A 14,906-nucleotide genomic window follows, 5' to 3' on the forward strand; every position below is an offset into this window, starting at 1 on the left:
ATGACTTTTTGCTCGACCGTTGTAGAAGTCCTGATCGGCCTTTCACCATTCTCCAATTTGCTTTCTTTGGCATGTTTTTTCGCAGCAGAATACGAAGTCCCGCATATGTCAGAACCTCCAAAGATTACATTGATAACTTGAGCGTCCAGAGGAGGTGGAGCAGCCTTTTCTGGGATTGGCTCAGGATCCTGGGTCCTTGACTTCTTTCTTCCGAACAGCTCCTTGAGGTAGCCTTTGCTGAGGAGGTAGCTGATCTCCCTTCTCAAGGCGATACAGTCTTCTGTCATGTGGCCGAAGTCTTCGTGGAAAGCGCACCATTTGGATTTGTCTTTGGGAGGAAGCGCCTTCTCATTCTTCCTCGGCCATCTCGCTTTGTCACCCAAGCTCCTAACAGCAAGCATTACTCCTCCCATATCTACAGAGAAGCAGTAATCAGATATCCTTGGGCAATCTTCATCATCCTTTTCATCCATCACAGTGTTGGTCTTCTGGCCATTTGGTTTGGAGTATGGTTTGGAGCCGTTATTTCTGAATTAGGATCCTTGTTTCTTGTCTTGAGTTTCACTTTTTGCCGGAGTATTCAATTGATCTTTGATTCTTTGATCCTCCTCTAACCTGATGAATCTTAAAGCTCTGTTTCGGACTTCATCTAAGTTCCTGCAAGGGGTCATAACAAGATCTTGGTAAATGGAGAGTCCTTTTGTAATCCCATTTTGAATGCCTCAACAGCTGTTGGGACATCCAGATTTGTAATTTTCAAGGCCTCTCTTCTAAACCTAGTAAGGAATTGTCTAAGGGGTTCCCCATGAGGTTGGACAACTTTATATAAATCACTAGTTAATTTTTCAAAAGATCTACTGCATGAAAATTGACTATTAAACAAATTGATTAAATGAGAGAAAGAGGTAATTGAATAAGGAGGAAGACTTAGCAGCCATTTGAGAGCCTCTTTCAGCCTTTCTGGGATTGGGTTGATTTCCATCCTCTCTCGGTATAAGCTACATGTTCCTCAGGATCAGTGGATCCATCATATAACTTCATACTAGGGGCGGTGAAGCGTTTTGGTATCTCAACATCACAAATTGGTGGAGCGAATCTGGATATGTTATGGCTTCCTGCTGATAACTCGGGGATAGGTTTGATGACTCCTGGTACACTGGATATTATATCCTTGAGCTTCTGTAACTCACGGGCTATACTTTGATTGATTCCTGTATCCTGCATACCACCATGATTCGTACCAAAAGATAAATTATTGTAAGTGTTACCTCTTGTGTGATCAAAAGATATCCCCCCATAGCTGTGTCCGGGGTACATTGTTTCCGCGTCAAGAGTTGGTCCAGCAGGAGCAGTGGTTTGCATAGGTATGAAGTCCCCTTCGTGGACCTCAAGTGGCCTTGATCGTGGTTCCTTCAAAGGTTCTTTCCCGTAAAGATAGTAGGATTCTGGATGCTGATAGACGATGGATTTTGCTGGAAGCCCAAGGATCCTGGTTGATAGACAGAGGATCCTTGAGGCTGGTGAGTAGAAGGTCCTTGACAGAAATCTGAGGGTCTAGATTGGAAGGCCGAGGATCCTTGATGAAGGATAGATGATCCTTGAGAGTACTTGGTAGAGTATCCTTTCTGGAAGAGATCCGAGGATCCCTGTTGAGGATAAGAGGATGTTGGGCACCTTTGACTAGGAAAATCTGGAGTGTTGAAGTCAAGTACTTTCTGGATGATAGGACTTGCATCTTCAGTAGTCTTCCTAGCTCTCCTGATTTCCTTAATCTCATGGAGTATCCTCTGGTTGGTCTTGTTCTGCTGCTCCATATAGTTTTTTCATCTGTGCACAAAAAACAGAAACATCATTGTTAGCAGTTACCGTTTGGGAAACAGTAGTGGCTTTTGATCCGGAGAAAACAGCGGTCTCCTTCTTCTGAGCAATAGTTATGGTCTTTTGTGGCTTCGTAGAGACAGGTAGTGGTGGCAAAGATACTTGAGCCGTAACACTTGATGCAGCGGTTGTAGAAACAAATTTTCCTTGAGAGGCCATTGAGTGTTAACTTTGAGTGTAGGGATTGAATAAAGGTAAGAATTTTTTGGGATTAAAGCACCAATGCCGCACGGTGGGCGTCAAACTGTTTTGGTCAAAAATCAGTCTAAGGATCAAGTAACCAAATTCGTATGTGAGGACTGATGCTTGTATGACAAATATGATTAAAGTGACTATATCAAAAGATGAACACCGAGATTTATACGAGGAAAAGCCCTTGGTAACTAGTATCCCGCCGGCATAAAAACCTCGGGTAGTGAAAACTATCACTACCGATTATATTGAACTTGAAAGTATTACAATAGGTGAGAATATGAGCTGATCGTGAGTATAAAAGTGTTTGCTAGTATGATTCTCTGTATGCTATGTGTTGTGTGTTGTGATCAGCTACAACTCAATATATATAGTTACAAAAAAGATAATTGAATAAAAACTAGCCATAAATAGCATTAATTGTCCTGGAGAGAATCTTGGAACGGTTACTCATTGTTATAAATGAGTTGTAACTCCTTCCAACGTCTATAATCTTCAATGCTTTGACCAAGTCTTTAACTGTTGAGGATCCTTCATCCATAAAGGATTTTTATTCCTGGAAACAGTCGCCAAGAATAGCTTATCCACAAGGATCAAGAATCCTGGCCCCAACACTATGAAGAAGACACCCGTGTCGTTTTATGTTGATGGATTTATGTTATGACATTTTAAGACAAGATGGTTATGTTATGAATGAATGACTTTTAATTCCACGAAATGTTTTAATTAACTCTGATTTTTACGAATTATGTGAATGAGTAAATCCAACCAGCGTGAAAGTAGGGCACCCGGGTCGGGGGCCTTACATGGAAGGTATTCCTATACCGAGAGCCTGGAATGCTATCCACCTTAAAGCATATTTTTGTTGGTATCCTTAACTGGTACGCTTGTATCCTCAGGATAAAGGTATGTTCCCTCATCTATTTTTATACTCTTTGAACTTTGTTATCTTTAAATCAATTTAACTGACTTAAGCATCGGAGGGGTGTTATGAATTCTTAGGGCACGGATTTTCAGTATCCTCAGCGAAGATTATATTCAGAACGAATCCAGGATGCGGTATCCTCCAAGGTAACAGGTATCCTAATTATGTTATACAACTAACGCAATATTTGCTACTTTCCATGTTTACCAGGTCAAAGACCGTTGCTTGATCTCCCGAAGACTCACGCTTTCAGTTGATAGATCGTGGCAAAAAAGGAAACGTGTTGATTGAGAGATTAACGGCTAATTAGATTTAGTCCAAAAGTTTCCTAAATTATAGGCAATAGTTGTTAGACTTTGTTTATTATAAATAGAGCTCTAAACATTGATCATAACACACACTCTGGCACTCGAGAACTTACTAGTACTCGCATTCTTATAATCACGATCAAGTTTGAGCTCCACACTTGTAATCACCTTTATTATTAATAAACCGGTGGTGATAGTTTTCACCACCCGGGGTTTTTTTCTTGTAATCCTAAGGATAGTAGGTTTTTTCCTCGCAACAAATCTCTGTGTTCAAACCTATTTTACAAGCACCTAGTCCCGATTTACTAAATTGGTTACAAAATCACTATTGTCAATTTTTGACCAAAACATGAATATGAAAAATCCAAAGTGTTACACCAGCATATGCATCAGTGTTAATATTTTGGGGGAAAATATTATTCATAAAATCATTTAGGAAGCTATTGCTCACTTGCTGACTTGGGTATTCTAAAGGTGTGTAAAAACTTTAATTAGTACAGCCGCCATAGTGCGAAGCCATGACTCCAAAACCTGAAGCATCCCTTTGGTATGCCCAATTGTAAATGCCACCTTCGTTAAAAGATAAGGCACCACCTTCTGTATTATGAAAACTTTGGTTATTACCAACACTAAAAGATGATGTTTCACCTACATTATCATTTGGATTTTCATCAATGTTGGAATTTTCATTGTGGGTGTTTTCAAAATTTTGGTCACGCCTAGCACGTGCCTATGCATCCTTTGTAATGTTTGTAAAGGTGTGGTGGGGAAATCATATTGGTTCATATTTGTAGCCAAATGTGATGGTTGGTATTGCATATATTCTTGAAAACTTGTAAGTCCCATACATTGCGCCGCCACAAATGAAATGGCTCAAAATAATGAGATTGATCAGGATGCATTTCTATTAAATTTCTCACGTTTCTGTAAACTTGGGACATCTCTTCACCCTTCAATATATAATAAATATTAGATAAACATTAGTTATTTTGTAAAACAACGAAATAAGATGTTAAATACAACATTATATACAAGCAACAACATACCAATAGTTCAAATCTACCGCCGTGATTTTGTGAGGCTCCTGCTTGTCTAGGGTTAGAAATATAACATACGGTTTGAGCCATGAACCATGTCATATATTCTTGGCTACCCAAACTTGTATCACATGGTATACCATTTACAACATTGTTTAACCTCCCTTGCCATGTTTCAACATAAATTAAGTGTTCATTTTTCGAATCCTTTGCTTGTCCTTTTAGGTTGACTTTATGCATCCTCATGTGTTCTTCGTTGTTAAAGATCAAATTTCTAGGGTTGGTTTGTACCATTCCAAATTGTCTCATAACCCTATTTAGTAAATGCGGTTCAACAACTTCCCAAAATACGAGAGCCGTATCACATCTCCAACTATCTTTTTCACTTAAACTACTTTCCGGAAGGCCTTCTACTTGAAAATGCAACGTCCAACTATCTTTTTCACTTAAACTACTTTCAGAAGGCCTTCTCCGGTATAGGTTTACGTCTAATGCATTCCCAGAATTTTTGATCACCACGACGAACTGTTAGGGGTTCTTGACTGAAATTGTTATCCTGGACCCATCCCATAATGCGGTATCTTCAGGATAACAAGATTCTAGAAGGAGAAAATCCAAGAGCTTTCCAAATGAAGGTAACCCAATATATTATCCTAAATAATACTTTGTATAGAAAATCACTTGCAGGACCATACTTGAAATGCTTGGAATATAAAGAAGCACAAGAAGTTCTCAAGGATATACATGAAGGTGATTGTGGAAACCACATTGGGGGCAAAGCCTTAGTATCCAAGATACTGAGGACAGGTTACTTCTGGCCAACAATGAAGAAGGATGCAATGGATTTCTCCAAGAAGTGTGATACTTGCCAAAGACATAGCAACATATTGCATCAACTAGCTGAGCCATTATATCCTATCATATCCCGTGGCCATTTATGAAATGGGGAATGGATATTGTGGGAAAGCTGCCCAAGGCTCCTGGTGGAATGGTCTTTATGCTGGCTATGACAGATTACTTCTCCAAGTGGATCGAAGCAGAGGCATTTGTCCAAGTTAAAGAAAAGGATGTGATCTTATCATCAAACGCAATATCATGACAAGATTTGGCATCACGACAGAGATTGTCTGTGACAATGGATCGCAATTCATCGGTAGTAGAACAACCAACTTTTGTGAAAGTTGGGGAATCAAGATGGTGACTTCAACTCCAGTACATCCTGAAGCTAATGGTCAAGCTGAATCTAGTAACAAGATCATCATCAACAATTTGAAAAAGAAATTGGGATCCAAGAAAGGAAAATGAGCTGAAGAACTACCATTTGTTCTTCAGGCTGATAGAACCACTTCAAAAAATGCAACGGGACAAACACATTTCTCTTTGGTGTTTGGGGCCGAAGCCGTTATCCCTACAGAGATGGTGATCCCCACAGCAAGAACCAGCATCCAAGATACTGAGTCCAACAACCAAAGACTTACTGAAGACCTAGATACCATTGATGAACTCAGAGATCTCGCCTAGATCAGGATGGCAGCATATCAACAAAGGATAGCCAAGTCCTATGACAAGAATATTCGGATTCGAAGATTCCAAGTAGGAGATTTGGTGTTAAGAAAGGCATTTCAGAATACCACTAACACAGCAGATGGGAAGCTAGATCCAAAGTGGGAAGGTCCCTACTTGATTGATTCAGAAGCAGGAAAAGGGGTCTACAGGTTAATCACTATGGAAGGTATTCCTATACCAAGGGCTTGGAATGCTATCCATCTTAAGGCATATTTTTGTTAGTATCCTTCACTGGTATGTTCGTATCCTCAACATTTCAGGATAAAGGTATGTTACCTAAACCTATATTTAAATTCTTATTTATTTAAACTTTATTATCTCATTATCAAATTTACTGACTTAAGCATCGGAGGGGTGTTAGCCAGGCTAACACCCACCCCTTATCAAGAGTTTAGTGTTTTGCAGTTATCCTAAGGATACGATATCTTCACAATAGTCAGAGGCTGATCACCTCACACACGAGTAAGATATCCTGGATATCTCCTAAGGTTTAAAGGTCTTCACCTTTCTAACGAACGCCAGGGGCGCACGAATAAGATATCTTGGATATCTCTTAAGGTTTAAAGGTCTTCACCTTTCTAACGAACGCCAGGAGCACACGAATAAGATATCTTAGATATCTCTTAAGGTTTAAAGGTCTTCACCTTTCTAACGATCGCTTAGAATGCACGATGATTCGGATATAGTTCGAGGCAGGCAGACCAGACCAGCTAATAATCCGTTTGTTTTTGGCTATATACCGAATCCTTAAGATAAGTGGCAGACGTGTTACAAATACGGTTTATAACATTTTCATGTTATCTAAGGTTTATAACATTTTCATGTTATCTCAAGTTTGGCATTGACATGCCCGTACGTTTGGGACTTTCCCCAGTATTATCTCAAGCTTAGACATTTTCATGTCTCTCAAGTAAAGGCCTAGTCGCCAGTGCAAAGGCTTTATCGCTAGGATTATCTAACTTTGTTTTGACAGATTGAAGATCGGACAATCACTAAATGGAGAGATGTTACAAGGTTGTTTTTGACTTAACAAAATTCCAGAAACATGATACTTCAAGAAGCTCAACAATTAGGGACATCATATGTAAGTTAACTAGATTTATAAATGATCTCCATAAAGGTACTCCTTATACTTAGTTCTATCACTCAATTTGTATTTCAAGGTATGATCTTTTGGTTTGATTGTGATAACTCACACAGCATAAGGATATATTATCCTTAAGATATTTTCAATTCCTAATAAGTTTATTGATTATGCTTTCTAAAAATATATAATCTTTAGAATATTTTATGTTCAGGATATATGAACCTCATGGTATTTTAATGAAAAGTCATAAAAAATAATTTTTTTGAAACTATAATCCTCAAAATATTCAGGAAGCATGTTTTAAGTAAATTCTTCAAAACAGTAACTTATCTCAGAAAATTAAAGACATGTAATATTCCAACTAAAACTTATAAGTTACTGAACACAATGCTTAAAGCCAAAAGATTATATTATTACTAATCCTAAGTGCAGGAAAGTAAAAAGGTAACACTGGCTTTCGTCTTGAAAAGCCAAGATCCCTCCACCCAAGTATTGCCAGATGTTCAAAAGTCAAGATAACACGGGCTTCGTCTTGGAAAGTCAAGATCCCTCCACCCATGTATCCTAATATCCTAAGCATAATATTGTTCAAGACGGAAAAAGTAAATTGTTCAGACAACCATTACAACTCAACTTCAAACCAACAAACACCAACATATAAAAAATTGGGCTCAAGCTTTTTCTTTACCGCCAATAGTGCCCAATTGCACCTCATCACCAACCGCCTTCACCGCTCCCTTGATCGCCACATCCACTGCCTCCTCCGCAACCTTCTCCGCTCCGCTCATACCAGTTTCCTCCACCGCTTCCCCATTAAGCTCATCCAAGACCCTCTCCCAACTAGCTACATCCCAAAAGGGAGTGTCCAGACCCACATCCTTAGCCTCTTTAGCCATCCTAAGCCGGAACTGGAAAATGGAGACAACAGCCAATTTCTTTGCTCCCTCAGTAATCTCCTGGATCTGCATAAGACGATCCGCCTCTTGGTGGACTAGCTCCTTCTTGGCCAGTGAGAGTTCATGCTTCAAGTCCTCGACCTCTTTCGTCTTCTTATCAAGAAGGCTGGTTTTGGCGTTAGCAATCTTTGACATTTCGGCAATACGAGTGTTGGCCTCAAGAAGCTCATGATGGAGATCATTGAATTTGAAGGATATCAATCCTAGTCCCTGCACAAATCATAATAGCCTCAACATATGTTATCTACAAGATACAAGGGTAAAACACAAAACATACCTGGTTAAATTCGAGATCGCATGTCGGAGAAGAATTGGAGGTATCCTGGGTCTTCCTCTTTTTCGAAGCCTTAGCACGACTGACTTCGGGTTTAGGCTGAGAGACAGGAGCGGCTTCTTTCTTCTTAGTGCTACGAGTAGAGACCATGCTGTCAATATCGTCCAAAGCAAAGGCTGAAAGAAATTTGCCTACGAGTATACAGGTTAGTATCCCTAATCCTTAAAATATCTATACTAACAATTCAGTATTCATTACCAGACATAACGGAGCTCGCGGACGGAGATGATTCTTGGAAACCGGACTGGAAAAGAAACGTTCTCTCCTCCTCGTCAATGAGGTAGAAAGAAGATAGCTTGCTCTCGGTATCCTTCCTAGGAGGGGCAATATCGAAGAACTTCAGAGCTGCAAAAGACAAAAAACATAACAATCAACAAAGATCTCAGCATATATCTTCAAGATAATATATCCTACTTTTGGACACCCAAAGGTATGGAAGATTCTCAGGATGAGGAAGAGAATATCTCCTAACAAAGAAGAATTGTTTCTTCCATTGGTCGTTATTCTGGGTATTTCTCAGAATGAGCGGGGCTCGGCCGGATTTGGTTTTAAGAAGGTATATCTTGAAGACCCGTGGCTGCGAAGGTCGTACACGGAAGCAAGCTCAAAAAGGGTGAAGTCAAGATCATGATCGGTAATCAATCTTTCCAAAACAAACAAGGTCCTCCAAACCATCGACATGGTTTGGACATAACTAAGCCCAGTTCTGGTAAAAAAACTCGGTGGTAAAAGCTGGAAAGGGGTAAGAAAAGCCGATCTTGAATGGCAAAAACGGAAAACAAATCCAGGTCTTAGAGACAAGATCAGATAAGACAGCAGGATCGAAGGGTCGGAAAATGGTTCCCGGAGGGAAGCGGCCTTGGGATTGTAAGCTCGCAATGTCGTTGTTATTAAACGTGCATATCTCGTTCATGGGGTTGGCAAGAAGATTTTGGGAAACAAAATCCTCAATACCAGAATCATGGAGCTTCGGACTCATGATTTTCAGAAGATAAAGGAGAGAAAGTGAGAAGAAATTACTTGGGTAGAAGAGCAAGTGAGTGAAAGCTTTATTTATCCAAATAATTATAAGGCCAACCTAGGGTTTATTCAAAGGACGGATGAGTGACACGTGCATCAACAATCTACCACGCACAACCAGGAATTCAAAATTCAAAATTTGAAAATTTTACAACTGTAACCCATACCCACAACTGTTAAATTTGGGGACAATTGTTAGGGCTCGGATTTTCAGTATCCTCAGCAAACATTATATTCAAAACGAATCTAGGATGCGGTATCCTCTAAGGTAACAGGTATCCTAATTATGTTATATAACTAACACATAGTCTGCTACTTTCCTTGTTTACCAGGTCAAAGGTAGTTGCCATAATCTCCCGAGGACTCGCACTTGCTGTTATTAGAGCGTGGCCAATAAGGAAATGTGCTGATTAAAAGAATTAACGGCTAATTGGACTCATTCCAAAGTTTCCTAAATTATAGTCCATATTGTTAGTTTTGTTTTTGTATAAATAGAGCTACAACCTTTGATCAAAACACACACTCTAGCACTCGAGAACTTATTAGTACTCGCATTTTCTGTAATCACGATCAAGTTTGAGCTCCACACTTGTAATCACCTTTATTATTAATAAACCGGTGGTGATAGTTTTCACCACCCGAGGTTTTTTTTTGTTATCCTGAGGATAGTAGGTTTTTTCCTCGCAACAAATCTCTGTGTTCATACTATCTTTACAAGCACCTAGTCCCATTTTACTAATTTGGTTGTAAAATCACTATTGTCAATTTTTGACCAAAACATTTGTAATCGTTTGTTTTCTAAAAATCATGTTAGAAACGGTGCATAAAAAATAAACGAAAAAAAGCATCCGTTTAAAACTAATTTTGTAATCGGTTATTTTTCTAACTTGTGAGTTAGACCGGGTGTATTGGTATACATATGAGTAAGATGTGATTTATTATATATATAAACATATGTGTTTAAAACGTTTTGTGTAAACATTAATTTTCTAACGGGCGTGTTAGAAAATCGTGTAGTGAGACGTACATGTGTATTTTGGTGAAATAGTGTACAAAAGATTCCACGTGTGTATGCTCATATTCCTCCCATTACGTTACTAATAATTCAAGCATTAACTCGGTGTTAATGGCGCGACTTTTGGGAGGCACACTAGAAAAACCAACAATTTAAAAGGATTCTCCTTAATGTTTAATGTTTCATGTATGTATTGTCTTTCGTCTACCGTGTGCGTTAAAATCGTTTAAGTTATAACTTTGCTAGAAATTATTTATTTTATAAACCATACTGACTGGAAATGTTTTTGTTGATATTGAATTTTCTAGTTTGTGCGTTAGAAACAATTAGAAATGGTTTATTTTATTAACTCTATCCTTGGAAAAAGTTAAGTTTTGTAATGTTTGCGTTATAACATGTTTTTTTTAAACATGTGTGCTAGAAACTGTTTTAGTACATGGATATAGTATAAAGTCTTATTTATATTAGTAATATAATATATTGCAAAACTAAGGAAATGATTTAATATGATTTTTAAACAAAGTTTTACATTTTTAAAATTATACAAAATGGTTTGTTACTCTTGCTAAAAGTAGAATATGTTTATCTAAGATAACGTTCTCAAGGATATATGGTGGAAAACAACTTCGTGTTGTTTGAACAAGATTGATTGTTCAAGCTTTGCTACTTAAACTTGGTGTTGTTTTGAACATAATTTTTCAAGAGTATAGTTTCAAAATTGAAATGAGGATATGAGGATATTTGTGCATGGAGTTCTATTTGAGGGTAACCTCAATACAAAGCATAAAATGATATCATTGAAATGATTTTGGTTGGATGATGAAAGTGTTGAAGATAATAATAACACTTTGAGATTTGATGTCTAGACATCGTCTATTTATCCATTTGAATATTTATTATTAAAAGTGTTTTACTTTTCTGTTGTAGTTTCGGTTGTATTACTATTTTGTGTTCAATATCTTCGGATAACACTTGCAGTTTTACAACCAAATACAACAATATTATTGTGACACAAAATTATTTTGTAGATTTGTTTTTAACGAAAAATTAATGTTAATAAAAAAGGAATAATTTTAAATGGATAGTGCAAAAGGGATTTTGCATAAGAAATAACTTGTGAGTTATTGCATTGACTAAAAGCTAAGACGATAAATCAAATGTATAAAAACATCATGAGAGTTTTATGAGAAAATGTGGTGAGTGTATTGAGATAAAATACACAAGAACAAGATATGCCATCTAATGTTGAGAGCATCAACATAGAAATGCACAATTGTGTGTTTTCGATAATTATAACATATGAAAGAAATATATGTTATTCTTGTAAATGAGTTTATAAATCTTGTGAGATCTATTATATAAGACTTACAATAGCTAGCGATAGACATGTAGATGTTATATTGCCATAATGTTGTTGTAACTATTTGGAGGATTTATCTTCAATTTTGAAAAGGCAATCTAACAAATAGTTGCATTGAAACAACAATAGAAACGTTTACATCACCTTAGGCAATTAAAAATGATACGTTGTTGAAAGTCAATCTAATTGACTGAATCTCCAAATGTTAGTGATTTATATTGTTATTATTCATCATGTTTGTGATGAATGTGTTCATCAAAGAGACTTGGATTAAAGACTTACATTGAAGCCTTGGAGGTTAAAGGCAACCGAGTTATGACCTTAACGGATGAATTAAGTATTATTTAAAGGCATTCCAAAATACGAGGCTTAGGAATAGTAAAATAAAATGTGATTATTTTGTCTAAACCGATAAATGAATGTTTGGAAGAGATAATGTGTTATCTCTTAAAGCTATGAAGGATCAGAATGATGCATCTTCTGTTCACATACTAGAGTATTGTAGTCTAAAGCATGATAGACTAGTACTTGTTAATTATGGTGCTTTGCGAAGACTAATTAACTTGAAACATTCAAAACATACACAAGAAAGAATTTGTGTATAGACAAATGTAAAGAAGGTTTTCATCCAATCTAAAGAAATGACATAAATTATGAGGATCTAAGAAGATCTTAATTTTCTAGGTCTGTCCAAGATAGTGGATTTATGATGGTTTGTTAACAAGCTTTTATGACCAATTTAGCTTAAAGGCTAATAAATGGTGGAAGCTTACACTAAGGCATGTATTGCTCTATGAGCAAGCATTGATGAACTTGCTGATACAATGACGTGATCTTGTTCAAATCATGAGTGTCAAGTTTGTCCTTAGTAAAGTTAAACAAACAAAATCCAAATGCAAGAAATGTGGGGGAAGCCATTTAAGAAGAGATCCCTTAGGGTTATGCACAAATGGTAATTAAAGTGACTTCTCAAGCGTGTGAAGAAGGAGAGAATCTTTACTTACCCCATCTGCAAGTTGGATAATGTTTTCCAATAACACTTAAATGTGGGGTGTCTTGCATTTTAACTTGGATGGTTTAGCAATGAGGATTATTGTAAAACAATCTAACATTGCAAACACACGACTAAGTGAAGGACAAAAAGGTCATAGTACATAATGAAGATGCGTTTGCCTTAATGATAAGTGTATCTAACAAAGACAAATATTATAGCCAAATTTAGGTGGCCACTGAGGTTATAGTCTTAGAAAGTTGGCAAGAGGAAAAATTAACTTATAAGTGAAGAACACATCATGACAACTGATCTCAACTACGCAAGTTATCTGTAGTAACTAGACAAAGTCCACGATAATGTTATGGATCCAACAACCTGAGGGTTTAGTAGAAATAATGTTGTGGAATGAGACTAAAGCTCATGAAATGTAAGGCCCCGAACCCCGAGAGCCCCACAGTTGGTATTCATACAAAATATTATTTAAAGTAATTAAACTTGAAAACGGTTTCTTCCATTAAAACAAACGTCTCAGAGTGTAAATTCAGCGCAAAACATAAATCGTAAGATAAGTTCCCTAAAACCCGGAAATTTTGCCCAAAACCAATTTTAAATGTAATTCAAAAAACTATTTAAAATCAAATTGTTCAAAGTACATTCTTCCATCCACGTATGCCCTTCACCGTCCAAGTAGCTTCGTGCACGTCCAAGCGATAAGGCATCCTCTTCCTAACCTAAAACTCACACTAACATGCACACAAAGTCAGCTTGAGCTGAGTGAGTTCAAGTTATAAGTAAATAATATCAGTAATAACAAATATGGTAGTCATACCAAAAGTTTTTAAAGTAAAAAGAGTGCATCCATTAAATCATCGTTACCGAAGACTAAACATTCTCATACATACATATACCAAAGATATATATATCAACATCCTTTCAAGTACATCCATATATATATAACAATATACATATAACATCCACGTATAACATTCAGGGTCAAGCAAACGTACAACCTAAACACGTAACATTCAACGCATGCAAACACAAAGTAGGCATACGCAACATCCGTAGTCGAAACGACTACAACTCCGCAAAATAGAGGCCAAACAATAATGTATATATGTGTGTGTGTGTGTGTATATATATATATATTTAACATCCCAAGGCCTACCATATACTAGCAAGCCTATATAAAATCGTTTAAAACATTTCGTCAAGTAAGAAAAACACTTAGGTGTGCATGCTAGCCCAAAACTTGAAAAGAGTGAAAAGGGGCATCATGAACTCACCTGACACAAGACGCGGATTCACCACGAGCTAGAGAATCCCTAATAAATCCCAAAACTCAAAACACCTGTCGGTTTACATTCAATCAATACTAATGACATAAAGATGACTCGTTTATCCTACGAGACGTTCTAACATGGTTTGAGTTACCTAAACCCTCGACTTCATCAAACTTAATCACAACAGCCCCGAGGTCTCACATTCACCGAAACGACCCTTAGGTACTCCCGGGAATAAAGAATTCCCAATTTGCCCCCGGGAGCACTAGGTGACACTAACACGCGCGTTTAGGAGTCGTTTAGGCCGTTAACATCCAACTCAGCCCCGTGTGGACCCATTATGATAAAATCACAGCCAACAAGTCCACACGACGCCACACGAGTCAAATGGGTCGGTAACCCGCAAGTACAACGCACCAACTATTCAATAAACACAATTTCGCGTTGTACCGACCCGTTGGAGTAACTGACAACCAATTCAGCCCCATAACTTATAAAAATGAATTTTGAACAGCCCGTACATCAAACCAAGTGTCCCCGAGCTGAATTGGTCATTAATCACTTCAACCCTCGCGTTAAACGCGCCAAACTACAATTCTAGTCAAGCGAACATAACAATCAAACTACAACTAGTTGATCAACTTAACGAACACCTATGAACATGATCTTTAAGTATGATATACGGGACATACCTAGGAAGATTGTGGTGCAAAAACTCACTTCAAACAGCCCCGACAAGAACACAATAGAACATCCACCGGTTAAGCCTAAAACGAACTTATCGATCAATAACAAGTAAAACGTGCAGATTTTAGCATGCGAAGATGGATTTAATTATATAGGATAACCTTTGAAATAAATTATTAAATTTTTACCAGACTTTAGTAAATGTCTTAGGCTTATAAAAATATTTTTATAATATTTTTCTAGCAGACACAAAATTCATAAAAA

This window comes from Bidens hawaiensis, unplaced genomic scaffold, assembly GCF_021521415.1.
Source record: "Bidens hawaiensis isolate Kalapana, Puna unplaced genomic scaffold, B.hawaiensis_p1.1 tig00018577_1, whole genome shotgun sequence".
NCBI lineage: Eukaryota > Viridiplantae > Streptophyta > Magnoliopsida > Asterales > Asteraceae > Bidens > Bidens hawaiensis.